The sequence below is a fragment of the Panulirus ornatus genome, chromosome 20, assembly GCF_036320965.1.
Source record: "Panulirus ornatus isolate Po-2019 chromosome 20, ASM3632096v1, whole genome shotgun sequence".
Classification (NCBI taxonomy): Eukaryota; Metazoa; Arthropoda; class Malacostraca; order Decapoda; family Palinuridae; genus Panulirus; species Panulirus ornatus.
Genome location: NC_092243.1, coordinates 50,418,509 through 50,433,507, shown reverse-complemented (window position 1 = coordinate 50,433,507; position 14,999 = coordinate 50,418,509).

The following is a 14,999-nucleotide window of genomic DNA, read 5'->3' as shown; positions in this document are numbered from 1 at the left end:
GTGATATGAATGTGAAGGTGGGATGTGATAACTGGTATGATAGTTTGTAAATGGGGAATGCTTGGAGTAAATGAGAATGGAAGTTATCTAGTGGATGTCTGTACTGAGAGGGGTTACTTCATGCAAACATACTTCATGCAAACAACCTTTTGTCAGCACAGGCTGATCCACAGGTATACATGGATGAGAAATTATGAAAGAAAGGAGCAAAGGGGTTTGAGTGGCAGTGGATGAAAGGCTGTGCTTGAAGCTAGAGTTGTGAGAGGATTCGTTAGGGAGAGAACATTTTGCAGTTCTTGTGGTGGTGATTACCAGGGAGAAGTGAGGGTATGGTGTAAGGAGGTATGGAGAAGTAAAAGTGTTGGCAAGTGAGGTCTGGAGGGGTAATTGTGTTGGTAAGCGAGGTATGGAGAGGTAAAAGTGTTGGCAAGTGAGGTATGGAGAGGTAAAAGTGTTGGGAAGCAAGGAATGGAGAGGTAAAAGTGTTGGGAATCTAGGTATGGAGAGGTAAAAGTGTTGGCAAGCAAGAAGATGAATCAGAGAGAATGCAAAAAGGTGACCAGAAGTTTAGATAGAAGTGCTATAAATGTAGGGATGCTGTCATGTGTGAATGCAGTGTTTAAAATGTTAAGAGAAAGACTGTTACAGGTTGGACAATTAGTAGCTGGATACAAAGTCATGAGACATGAGAATAAAAAAAGGGAAACACAAGGTGGATGGATTAAATCAGAAATGCTGAGAAAGACAAAAATAAGGCTTATGGCACATTGCTCCAAGGCAGTGTACCACTGGAAGCTCAGCTAAAGAGAAGGAAAGAAAAGAAAGAGTAGATGAAGATTTTGGAAGAAAATTGAATGAAAAAGTTTAGGGAAAATAATAAAATGTACTGGAAGGAGGTGAAAAAGGAAAGGTGGATGTAAGAGTGGAAATGTTGAAGTGATGAAGTAAGAAAGGGATGTTGCTGAATCAAAAGGAGGAAGTGAAAGGAAGGTGGAAAGAATGTGCAGAAAATGAGGCAGCAGTTGTTACATGTATGGTTATGGAGGATGGAAGGAAGAGGATAAAAGTGTTTAGATATATGGGTAAAGGAGTAACTGTTGCATGGTGTGAAAGCCTTCTATAGAATAGCAAATGCATGTGTAAGAGTGGATGGAGAGTGGAGTGAAAGTTTCAGTATGCATTTGGGTGTCAGGCAAGGCTGTGTGATGTCACCATGGCTTATTAACATACACGTGGCTGGAGTGATAAGAGAGATGGAAGGAAAACAAGGGAAAGGGTTGCAGAGACGGAGTGTGGCAGCAAGATATGGTAGCTAGTGACAAGTCTGTTTGCAGTTGACACTGTGTTGTTTGCTGATAACAAAGAGGAGCTGCAGATGGTTGTGTGTGTGTCTATGATGTGTGTAAGCATAGGCAATTGAAAATAAATGCGAGTAAAAGTAAAGTAATGGTGTTTAAAACAGAGTGAAAGTATAGATTTTGCAAAACTCTACAGAGTGAAAGAAGAAAGCATACGAAATTGCTATGGGTATGTGGGGAGAAAGAATGGAAGAGGAGAGACTTTAAGTATTTAGGAACCACCTTTGGTAAGTTTGATGAGATGGAAGGAGAGAGCAGTACAGGGTAGAAGAGTCATTGGATCCCTTAATAGAATAATAAAGGGTAGAGATATAAGTAAGGAATTAAAGAAAGGATCAATGGACAGCATTGTTCTCCCAGCCCTGGCCTACGCAGCCAAAATATGAAAGGTAATGAGTCACAGATGTCAAGAATCCAAGCTGTGGAAATGAGCTATTTGAGATGTGCATGTGGTCTAGATGAAATGAGGGAGTGTATGAGAGATGTGGTATGGCAAGGAATGCATAGATGAAATGAGGGAGTGTATGATAGATGTGGTATGGCAAGGAATGCAAAGGGAATGAATTGTGGAGTGGTAAAGTGAGTGAAACATGATGCTTAGATTGGTCCAATTTTCTCCCTAATCTTCATTTGGTACATACAAAAAAAATCCATTGCCATTGTTTTTTGCTTCGTTAGCTATCTTAATTTTGTCATTTTTTCTAGCCTTTCTAATTTCTGTTTTTACCATATGCTCAATTTGCATTAGCTGATCAGTAAACTGTGTTTCCCCCCCATTCTACCTATGAGCTGTTTTATTCTATTATTTAGCCATTTTGGATCATTCTTGTTAGTCCTCTATTGTCTATGTGGAATATTCAATTCTTGTCCCTTTTTCATTGTCATCTGGAACCTTTCTATGGAAACTTCCATGCTGTTAATGGTCTCCTATGTCTCACCCACACATGACCAAACACTACTGCTAAGCTGATCTGAGTCACCTGACCCTACACCACCTGCACTGCTTGGTCCATTTGACCTCACCCCACCTTCATTTAGCTCCCACCCAATCAACACAAGCAAGGCATCTACGTAGCCCTGCAAAATTGGCCTTGCAAAAGTCGGGGACGAACATTTCAGTCTCCTTCCTATTCACAGCCTTCATTATATTGAATCTTATTTCCTTGTGGTCACTCTTATCTAACTGTCCTCCCACCTGAACATCATCTATTAGGTTGTTTGCATTTGTCGGTAACAAATTGAACATGTTATCACCCCTGGTCCCCTCGGAAATGTGCTGTGTTAGAAAACAATCTTGGACTGTCTCCATAAATTCTTGACTCAACATCTCCCGAATTATCTTTTCCCAGTTACTTGTACTGAAGCTGAAGTCACCTAGTATACATACCTTTAGAACAAAAGCCTAAATAATTTTGTCCCATAAAAATTTCCCCCTCACACTATCTAATCTGGGGTCTGTAAATAATAACCTTTCGTTGCTTTCATCTATTTCAACCCAAATCGATTATGTATTTTCTGTTACTATAATGTCACTCCTCTTACAGTTCTTAACACTATCCCTAATGTAAAGTGATACCCCACCTCCTCCTATCCTCCAATCAGTCACTCAGTGTGTATCCATAACAGAAAACAAAAAAAAAAAGATCCCTTTTTCATTTCGTCCATGTTTCATTTAAACATCATCTATAGAGTCGATGCGAACTATGTACCCTCGAATGATCCATCTTTCTCAGACTATCAAAATCTGTATGGTATACATTAAGTCCTTTATGATTACTTACATTACCGCCCTCTCTTTTATCATTTCTTAAAACACTTCCTTTACTAGGATTTGCATGAAATGATAGGCTTTGAAGGTATGCTAGTCTTTTTGAGGCTTTTATGTTCCTGATCCCTGACCCTCGTTCCTTAACCCAAACCATCTAACGTAAAAAGGACACCCATGAAACCTCCAAACTAAAAAACTGAACCCCCGTCCTAGACAAATTGTACATCATCCCTAGCATACAGAGAATCCTAGCATACACTGGGATCCCTCCCTTTGGCCTAATTTCATCCATGGCCTCCCTATACTTGGCTAACATCCCCTCACTCCTACACTTGGCGAAAATCATTGTTCCCTACAAGATGTCGTCCAACCTATCCAGTACATCGCATATCCCTGACCTAAGGTAACACTCAACCTAATTTTTCTATCATTAAAAAAAAAAAAAAAAATCAAAATCCCTAACCTGGCTGTCCCTAACAACCAGACCTTGGGACAGGGATTTTGCGTCCGCCACTCCTTTTTCCTCTTCTCCTACCACCACCTCATCTTCCCCAGTTTCTTGTGCTAGCGGGAAGAAGCCATTTTCACATAGCATCTGTGTTGATGGTTGTTCTTGAGCCTCCTACGGGACCCCGTGCTACCCACCACTGTCCATCCTGAACCGCTGTTCTCAGCTGATCCACTCCTGCCTCCAATGATCCGTTTCTGTCTTCTCCAGTGACCCGTTTCTGTCTTCACGTGTTATATTATTATGTACGACACCCAAGTATTCAAGCTCAGAGCGAAGATTACAATTTCCTTCTAATTCTGAAATCCTCCTAAGGAGCGATTACATACCGCAGAACTATACTGAACACAATAAAAAGGAGAAATACCCAGGGTACTAGCTCGCCAGTTACGAAGCAGGCACGTGACGATCACATATGAGCCTATGGACCACGAACGAAAGTCAAAGTAAGAATATTTGCTTAAGCGCTTTCGTGTATTTCAACACGTCCTCAGAAGCAAATAATAACAAATCACAGATGGAGAAAAATACACAGAGACACCAGTAAATGCTAAAAGGATCATCCATGCAAACCTGGCCTGCCAATAGCTACAAGCTACGGAGTCGGCCACTGCTGGCCGTCAAGAACACGGTCATACGTTTACAATGGTCTGAGAGAATCAGTTGAGTGTATTTAATAATGGACTCTTGTGTATATTTAATGATGGACTCTTGTGTAATATTCTCCTGTTTTTTTCCCCTCGACTGAAAGTTTACTATTTTTGTTTACATATGTTGTATTTAGATTGTACTACTCTTCAAAAGATTGTTAATTTGTTTAGTGTTTCCCTTATTTTTGTGCTATGTTTTCCCAATGTTTTTATATTCTGATTGCGTTTTATTTTTCTTATCCAAGTTTTATGACAGTATCTCTCTTTTTGTAGATTCCTGATGATGCCTCTGAAAGCGAAAGCTTGGATATATTAAATGATGGACTACGGGTAACTGGTGTTTGAGCACCCACCTAATGGTTGAATAAAACTGAGAAAATAAGACGACATAAGGAAGAATATTGATAACTAAATATGTCGTAGTATTCAGTTCTGTGTGCATTAGAGAAAACCTGCCCCCAGCAAATCAAAAGAATGGCAAAATCAGTCTAAGGGAAATTACAAAATCAATATACATAACGAAACAAAAAAACAATGTCAGACTTGGGAGAAAATTGTATCTATCAAACAGCACTCTGGTAGATAAGTTGATAGAGATTGAAATGTGTGAAGTTTGTGTGAAGATTTAATCAATCACTTTGTATCACCATTTACACAGTATAGTGGGGGGATACTATTTCATGTGTGGTGGGGTGGCGACGAAATGGATGAAGCCAGCAAGTATGAATAGGTACATGTGTATATATGTATATGTATGTATATGGGCGTTTATATATATATATATATATATATATATATATATATATATATATATATATATATATATATATATATGAAGTGCGCAAATATGGAGGTGATAACAAGTAGTGGTGATGTGAGAAGGAGATGGAGTGAGTATTTTGAAGGTTTGTTGAATGTGTTTGATGAAAGAGTGGCAGATATAGGGTGTTTTGGTCGAGGTGGTTGCAAAGTGAGAGGGTTAGGGAAAATGATTTGGTAAACAGAGAAGAGGTAGTAAAAGCTTTGCGGAAGATGAAAGCCGGCAAGGCAGCAGGTTTGGATGGTATTGCAGTGGAATCTATTAAAAAAGGGGGTGACTGTATTATTGACTGGTTGGTAAGGTTATTTAATGTATGTATGACTCATGGTGAGGTGCCTGAGGATTGGCGGAATGCGTGCATAGTGCCATTGTACAAAGGCAAAGGGGATAAGAGTGAGTGATCAAATTACAGAGGTATAAGTTTGTTGAGTATTTCTGGTAAATTATACGGGAGGGTATTGATTGAGAGGGTGAAGGCATGTACAGAGCATCAGATTGGGGAAGAGCAGTGTGGTTTCAGAAGTGGTTGAGGATGTGTGGATCAGGTGTTTGCTTTGAAGAATGTATGTGAGAAATACTTAGAAAAGCAAATGGATTTGTATGTAGCATTTATGGATCTGGAGAAGGCATATGATAGAGTTGATAGAGATGCTCTGTGGAAGGTATTAAGAATATATGGTGTGGGAGGAAAGTTGTTAGAAGCAGTGAAAAGTTTTTATCGAGGATGTAAGGCATGTGTACGTGTAGGAAGAGAGGAAAGTGATTGGTTCTCAGTGAATGTAGGTTTGCGGCAGGGGTGTGTGATGTCTCCATGGTTGTTTAATTTGTTTATGGATGGGGTTGTTAGGGAGGTGAATGCAAGAGTTTTGGAAAGAGGGGCAAGTATGAAGTCTGTTGGGGATGAGAGAGCTTGGGAAGTGAGTCAGTTGTTGTTCGCTGATGATACAGCGCTGGTGGCTGATTCATGTGAGAAACTGCAGAAGCTGGTGACTGAGTTTGGTAAAGTGTGTGAAAGAAGAAAGTTAAGAGTAAATGTGAATAAGAGCAAGGTTATTAGGTACAGTAGGGTTGAGGGTCAAGGCAATTGGGAGGTAAGTTTGAATGGAGAAAAACTGGAGGAAGTAAAGTGTTTTAGATATCTGGGAGTGGATCTGGCAGCGGATGGAACCATGGAAGCGGAAGTGGATCATAGGTTGGGGGAGGGGGCGAAAATTCTGGGAGCCTTGAAGAATGTGTGGAAGTCGAGAACATTATCTCGGAAAGCAAAAATGGGTATGTTTGAAGGAATAGTGGTTCCAACAATGTTTTATGGTTGCGAGGCGTGGGCTATGGATAGAGTTGTGCGCAGGAGGATGGATGTGCTGGAAATGAGATGTTTGAGGACAATGTGTGGTGTGAGGTGGTTTGATCGAGTAAGTAACGTAAGGGTAAGAGAGATGTGTGGAAATAAAAAAAAGTGTGGTTGAGAGAGCAGAAGAGGGTGTTTTGAAATGGTTTGGGCACATGGAGAGAATGAGTGAGGAAAGATTGACCAAGAGAATATATGTGTCGGAGGTGGAGGGAACGAGAAGTGGGAGACCAAATTGGAGGTGGAAGGATGGAGTGAAAAAGATTTTGTGTGATCGGGGCCTGAACATGCTGGAGAGTGAAAAGAGGGCAAGGAATAGAGTGAATTGGATCGATGTGGTATACCGGGGTTGACGTGCTGTCAGTGGATTGAATCAGGGCATGTGAAGCGTCTGGGGTAAACCATGGAAAGCTGTGTAGGTATGTATATTTGCGTGTGTGGACGTATGTATATACATGTGTATGGGGGTGGGCTGGGCCATTTCTTTCGTCTGTTTCCTTGCGCTACCTCGCAAACGCGGGAGACAGCGACAAAGCAAAAAAAAAAAAGAGAAATATATATATATATATATATATATATATATATATATATATATATATATATATATATATATATATTTTTTATACTAATCGCCATTTCTCGCATTAGCGAGGTAGCGTTAAGAACAGAGGATGAGGACTGGGCCTTTGAGGGAATATCCTCACCTGGCCCCTTTCTCTGTTTCTTCTTTTGGAAAAAAAAAAAAAAATGAGGGGAGGATTTCCAGCCTCCCGCTCCCTTCCCTTTTAGTCGCCTTCTACGACACGCAGGGAATACGTGGGAAGTATTCTTTCTCCCCTATCCCCAGGGATATATATATATATATATATATATATATATATATATATATATATATATATATATATATATATATATATATATCCCTGGGGATAGGGGAGAAAGAATACTTCCCACGTATTCCCTGCGTGTCGTAGAAGGCGACTAAAAGGGAAGGGAGCGGGGGGCTGGAAATCCTCCCCACTCATTTTTTTTTTTTTTTTTAATTTTCCAAAAGAAGGAACAGAAGGGGGCCAGGTGAGGATATTCCCTCAAAGGCCCAGTCCTCATCCTCTGTTCTTAACGCTACCTCGCTAATGCGAGAAATGGCGATTAGTATAAAAAAAAAAAATATATATATATATATATATATATATATATATATATATATATATATATATTTCTCTTTTTTTTTTTGCTTTGTCGCTGTCTCCCGCGTTTGCGAGGTAGCGCAAGGAAACAGACGAAAGAAATGGCCCAGCCCACCCCCATACACATGTATACTTCCCACGTATTCCCTGCGTGTCGTAGAAGGCGACTAAAAGGGAAGGGAGCGGGGGGCTGGAAATCCTCCCCACTCATTTTTTTTTTTTTTTTAATTTTCCAAAAGAAGGAACAGAAGGGGGCCAGGTGAGGATTTCCCTCAAAGGCCCAGTTCTCTGTTCTTAACGCTACCTCGCTAATACGGGAAATGGCGAATAGTTTAAAAGAAAGAAAAGAATATATATATATATATATATATATATATATATATATATATATATATATATATATATATATATATATATATATATATATTGGAAAGGATCACAATTTTGCGCGATCAAGATATTCCTATGAGTCCACGGGGAAAATGAAACACGATAAGTTCCCAAGTGCACTTTCGTGTAATAATCACATCATCAGGGGAGAAATATAAGTCACTTGATATACATCGAAGAGACGAAGCTAGGACGCCATTTGGTTCAATCCAATGACAGCACGTCGACCCCGGTATACCACATCGTTCCAATTCACTCTATTCTTCGTACGCCTTTTACCCTCCTGTAAGTTCAGGCCCCGATCGATCAAAATCTCTTTCACTCCATCCTTCCACCTCCAATTTGGTCTCCCAGTTCTCGTTCCCCTCCACCTCTGACACATGTATCCTCTTTGTAAATCTTTCCCCATTCATTCTCTCGTTGTGGTCAAACCATTTCAATACACCCTTTTCTGCTCTCTCAACCACACTCTTTTTATTACCACACATCTCTCTTACCTTTTTATTACTTACTCGATCAAACCACCTCACACCACATACTGTCCTCAAACATTTAATTTCCAACACATCCACCCTCGTCCGCACAATCCTATCTTTAGCCCATGCCTCACAACCATACAACATTGTTGGAACCACTATTCCTTCAAACATTCCCATTTTTGTTCTCCGAGATAACGTTCTCGCCTTCCACGCGTTCTTCAATGCTCCCAGAACCTTCGCCCCCTCCCCAACCCTATGACTCACTTTCGCTTCCATGGTTCCATCCGCTGCTAAATTCACTCCCAGATATCTAAAACAATTCACTTCCAGTTTTTCTCCATTCAAACTTACCTAATCAACTTGTCCCTTAAACTTCCTGAACCTAATTACCATGCTCTTGTTCACATTTATTCTCAGCTTTCTTCTTTCACACACTATACCAAACTCAGTCACCAATTTCTGCAGTTTCTCACCCGAATCAACCACCAGCGCTGTATCATCAGGAAACAACTGACTCACTTCCCAAGCCCTCTCATCCACGACAGACTGCATACTTACCCCTCTCTCCAAAACTCTTGCATTCACCTCCCCATCCATAAACAAATTAAAGAACCATGGAGACCACGCACCCCTGTCGCAAACCGACATTCACTGGGAACCAATCACTCTCCTCTCTTCCTACTCGTACACATGCCTTACATCCTTCTAGCAACGTACCTCCCACACATATACTCTTAATACCTTCCACAAGCATCTATATCAACTCCATCATATGCCTTTTCCAGATCCATAAATGCTACATACAAATCCAACTGTTTTTCTAAGTATTTCTCATATACATTCTTCAAAGCAAACACCTGATCCACGCATCCTTTACCACTTCTAAAACCACACTGCTCTTCCCCAATCTGATGCTCCGTACATGCCTTTACTCTCTAAATCAATACCCTCCCATATAAGTTCCCAGGAATACTCAACAAACTTATACCTCTGTAATTTGAAGTCACCTTTATCCCCATTGCCTTTGTACAATGGCACTATGCATGCATTCCGTCAATCCATACATACATTGTAGAATATCCTCACCAACCAGTCAACAACACAGTCACCCCCTTTTTTTAATAAATTCCACTGCAATACCATATATACATATATATATATATATATATATATATATATATATATCCCTCAAAGGCCCAGTCCTCTGTTCTTAATGCTACCTCGCTAACGCGGGAAATGGCGAATAGTTTAAAAGAAAAGAAAGATATATATATATATATATATATATATATATATATATATATATATATATATATATATATATATATATCTTTCTTTTCTTTTAAACTATTCGCCATTTCCCGCGTTAGCGAGGTAGCATTAAGAACAGAGGACTGGGCCTTTGAGGGATATATAAAAAAAAAAAAAATATATATATATATATATATATGTGTGTGTGTGTGTGTGTGTCCTCTACCACTTCTGAAACCACACTGCTCTTCCCCAATCTGATGCTCTGTACATGCCTTCACCCTCTCAATCAATATCCTCCCATATAATTTACCAGGAATACTCAACAAACTTATACCTCTGTAATTTGAGCACTCACTCTTATCCCCTTTGCCTTTGTACAATGGCACTATGCACGCATTCCGCCAATCCTCAGGCACCTCACCATGAGTCATACATACATTAAATAACCTTACCAACCAGTCAACAATACAGTCACAACAATACAGTCATATAAAAAATATATATATATATATATATATATATATATATATATATATATATATATATATATATATATATATATATGTGTGTGTGTGTGTGTGTGTGTGTGTGTGTCCTCTACCACTTCTGAAACCACACTGCTCTTCCCCAATCTGATGCTCTGTACATGCCTTCACCCTCTCAATCAATATCCTCCCATATAATTTACCAGGAATACTCAACAAACTTATACCTCTGTAATTTGAGCACTCACTCTTATCCCCTTTGCCTTTGTACAATGGCACTATGCACGCATTCCGCCAATCCTCAGGCACCTCACCATGAGTCATACATACATTAAATAACCTTACCAACCAGTCAACAATACAGTCACCCCCTTTTTTAATAAATTCCACTGCAATACCATCCAAACCTGCTGCCTTGCCGGCTTTCATCTTCCGCAAAGCTTTTAGTACCTCTTCTCTGTTTACCAAGTCATTTTCCCTAACCCTCTCACTTTGCACACCACCTCGACCAAAACACCCTATATCTGCCACTCTATCATCAAACACATTCAACAAACCTTCAAAATACTCACTCCATCTCCTTCTCACATCACCACTACTTGTTATCACCTCCCCATTTGCGCCCTTCACTGAAGTTCCCATTTGCTCCCTTGTGTGTGGATCAGGTGTTTGCTTTGAAGAATGTATGTGAGAAATACTTAGAAAAGCAAATGGATTTGTATGTAGCATTTATGGATCTGGAGAAGGCATATGATAGAGTTGATAGAGATGCTCTGTGGAAGGTATTAAGAATATATGGTGTGGGAGGCAAGTTGTTAGAAGCAGTGAAAAGTTTTTATCGAGGATGTAAGGCATGTGTACTTGTAGGAAGAGAGGAAAGTGATTGGTTCTCAGTGAATGTAGGTTTGCGGCAGGGGTGTGTGATGTCCCCATGGTTGTTTAATTTGTTTATGGATGGGGTTGTTAGGGAGGTGAATGCAAGAGTTTTGGAAAGAGGGGCAAGTATGAAGTCTGTTGGGGATGAGAGAGCTTGAGAAGTGAGTCAGTTGTTGTTCGCTGATGATACAGCGCTGGTGGCTGATTCATGTGAGAAACTGCAGAAGCTGGTGACTGAGTTTGGTAAAGTGTGTGAAAGAAGAAAGTTAAGAGTAAATGTGAATAAGAGCAAGGTTATTAGGTACAGTAGGGTTGAGGGTCAAGTCAATTGGGAGGTGAGTTTGAATGGAGAAAAACTGGAGGAAGTGAAGTGTTTTAGATATCTGGGAGTGGATCTGGCAGCGGATGGAACCATGGAAGCGGAAGTGGATCATAGGGTGGGGGAGGGGGCGAAAATTCTGGGAGCCTTGAAGAATGTGTGGAAGTCGAGAACATTATCTCGGAAAGCAAAAATGGGTATGTTTGAAGGAATAGTGGTTCCAACAATGTTGTATGGTTGCGAGGCCTGGGCTATGGATAGAGTTGTGCGCAGGAGGGTGGATGTGCTGTTAATGAGATGTTTGAGGACAATGTGTGGTGTGAGGTGGTTTGATCGAGTAAGTAACGTAAGGGTAAGAGAGATGTGTGGAAATAAAAAAGAGCGTGGTTGAGAGAGCAGAAGAGGGTGTTTTGAAATGGTTTGGGCACATGGAGAGAATGAGTGAGGAAAGATTGACCAAGAGAATATATGTGTCGGAGGTGGAGGGAACGAGGAGAAGAGGGAGACCAAATTGGAGGTGGAAAGATGGAGTGAAAAAGATTTTGTGTGATCGGGGCCTGAACATGCAGGAGGGTGAAAGGAGGGCAAGGAATAGAGTGAATTGGAGCGATGTGGTATACCGGGGTTGACGTGCTGTCAGTGGATTGAAGCAAGGCATGTGAAGCGTCTGGGGTAAACCATGGAAAGCTGTGTAGGTATGTATATTTGCGTGTGTGGACGGTATGTATATACATGTGTATGGGGGGGGGGGTTGGGCCATTTCTTTCGTCTGTTTCCTTGCGCTACCTCGCAAACGCGGGAGACAGCGGAAAAAAAAAAATATGTGTGTGTGTGTGTGTGTGTGTGGGGGGGGGGGGGGGGGGGGTTGTTTCCAGCCATTCTTCGTCTGTTTCCTTGCGCTAGCTCGCTGACGCGGGAAACAGCGATTAAGTATAAGATAATAACAAACCTTCTGGTTCCAGAGCAAATTACAGGGGGGACGAAAGCGGATAGTTATGCGATAAAAAAGATTAATGAATTTGATATCTTGAAACAATTAGAACGATTAAAAGTAGAGTTCTGGGTCAGATGGTATTTATGCGAGGGTCTTGAAAGAATGGAAGTGTTCTGCTCTTAAATGTGTTTATACAGTCTCGAGAATCAGGCGTAGTTCCTAAGGAATGGAGGACATCAAATGCCGTTCCCATCTTTAAGAAAAGGATAGATCTATTGCCTCTAATCATCGTCCTATCATCTTGACATCAACTGTGGGGAAATATCTCGAATCAATTATAGCGGACAAAATACAAGAACACTTGGAGAATCACAAACTCATTGGGGATTATCAACATGGATTTACAAAAGAAAGTCATGTCACAGTAACCTTCTCTCCCTCTTTAATAAAGTATTTGAAACTATTGATCCGAATTAGTTATGATATTGTTTACTTAGACTTAAGTAAGGCTTTTGACAAGAGTATCTCATGGGCATCTGCTTAGAAAAATAGCGACACACGGCATCGGGAGTAGTGTATATGTAGATTAGGAGGTAGTTCACTAACAAAACAGAGGGTACGCGTGAATTGACTAACTTCAGACTGGAGCAATATACCCAGTGGTGTTTCTTAGGGATCAGTCTTGGGCAGCTCTTGTTCGTTATATATATTACCGATCTGGATACGGGAATAAACAGCGACTTCAGTAAATATGCCGAAGTTACAAAAATGTGGGCCGTAATTGACTCGATGAAAATTAAGTGAATTTGCGGAGGGACTTAAATAGATTATCAGAATGGTAGGGTACATGGAAAATGTAATTCAACATATATAAACGTAGAACACTTAGTGTGAATGAAGATAGGAACACTGATTACAGAGTGGACAATATTAATATTGGTAAAACACGTGAAAGAGATTTAGGGGTACGAGTGCGCAAGGATCTTAAGCCGCAGCAACAATGTATTAGTGTATTTCATGGCTAATAGGATGTTAGGGTTCATTAATAAGCAGTAAAACCCCTTGAGTACTATTGCAACTTTATCTTGCGTTGCTGAGATCACATTTGGAATGTGCGGAACAGTTTTGGGCTCCATCCTATGCAGTTGATATACTGCAACTTGTTCAGAGATAGTACAAAGGCGAATGACAAAAATTATCCCGGAATTAGAAACCCCACTTATGAAGAAAGGTTAAAAACCCACTGAAGAGGAGGGCTAAAGGGGATATGAGTGAATCTTTAATTGGGTGAAAGGTACTGATAAAGTTAACATAAATAACGGTCTTAGAATGGCACCACCTGATAGGACAAGAGATAATTAATTTACATTAGAAAAAAATAGATTCAGGTAGGATGTGGGTAAATATTAGTTCGTGAATACGGTAGTAGATTCATGGAACAAGCTGCCAAGTACAGTACAGAGGGTTTGGGCTTTCCTACCGGGACCGAGAGGTATGCTCTGTGAAAGCCCTAATCTGGACCCTCTCCCTGCAAAGGATGTGGTCCAAGAGCACAGGTTGATAGCCAGATGCCTGCCTTGTACATCCTAGTCTCGGTCATCGGGCTGGAGAAGGTGTTTCCCCGTTATGCGCTTGTGGTGAGCGGGACTTGGTCGTCCTTCCGAAGCTGCAAGGGTTGGTACTAGTTCCTGAGGGCGGTTTGTGGTAACGGGTAGTGGACGCCTCGGTTGCGTTAGCCTGCTACTCCCGTTCGACAGGCAGCACTGGAAGGTGAGGGGTGCTTAACAAGGGGGGGGGGGGGGATGTTACTGAGTTAGTAAGTATATATCGAACCGCTTAGGTTTCACTACCTCCTCTGTTTACCAAACCGTTCTCCCTGGCCCTCCCACTTCGCACACCATCCCGACCAAAAAACCCTACATCTGCCACTGTATCCTTAAAAACATTCATCAAATCTTCAAGATACTCACTCCATCACTACCTGTTATTACTTTCCCCCTTCACCTATGTTCCCATTTGTTCTCTTATCTTACGCATGCTATTTGCCTCCTTCCAAAACATCTTTTTATTCTCGGTAAAGGTTAATGATACTCTCATCCCAACTTCCATAGGCAAACAAACTTAGAATACTAATTTCTTTAGGTTAGGTTAATTAAAATGAAAAAACACAAAATATCATACCCAACCAAAGTTAAATGAAATGTTATTCTTAAACATATGAACTTGTATTGTTCCAGTAATCAATCTATGGATTTGAACTTTGTCCATCAAATCAAATGATATCATATCCCTAAAATACTCTTGAATAATAAATGATTGTTTTGTTGAAATGATATTGTGCCACTATGTATCGATGTTCATAAAGAAAATGAATGCAAAGTTTTCTACAGATTCATGTAAGAGAGTATCCAGTATGTATCCAGTATGAAATAAGGAACATACTTAAGTATAAAGTGGGGTGGGGAGGATATGCAAGTTCATATATCTGGTAATGACCTGAATTTTAGGATATGTAATGCCACCGTATCTTTAGAGGTGTTCAATAAAGTTTTATCAATTTTGTAACTGATGTGACTTAAATACCTTGTCTATTTTTCTGTTGTAATTCATGTATGAACATTAA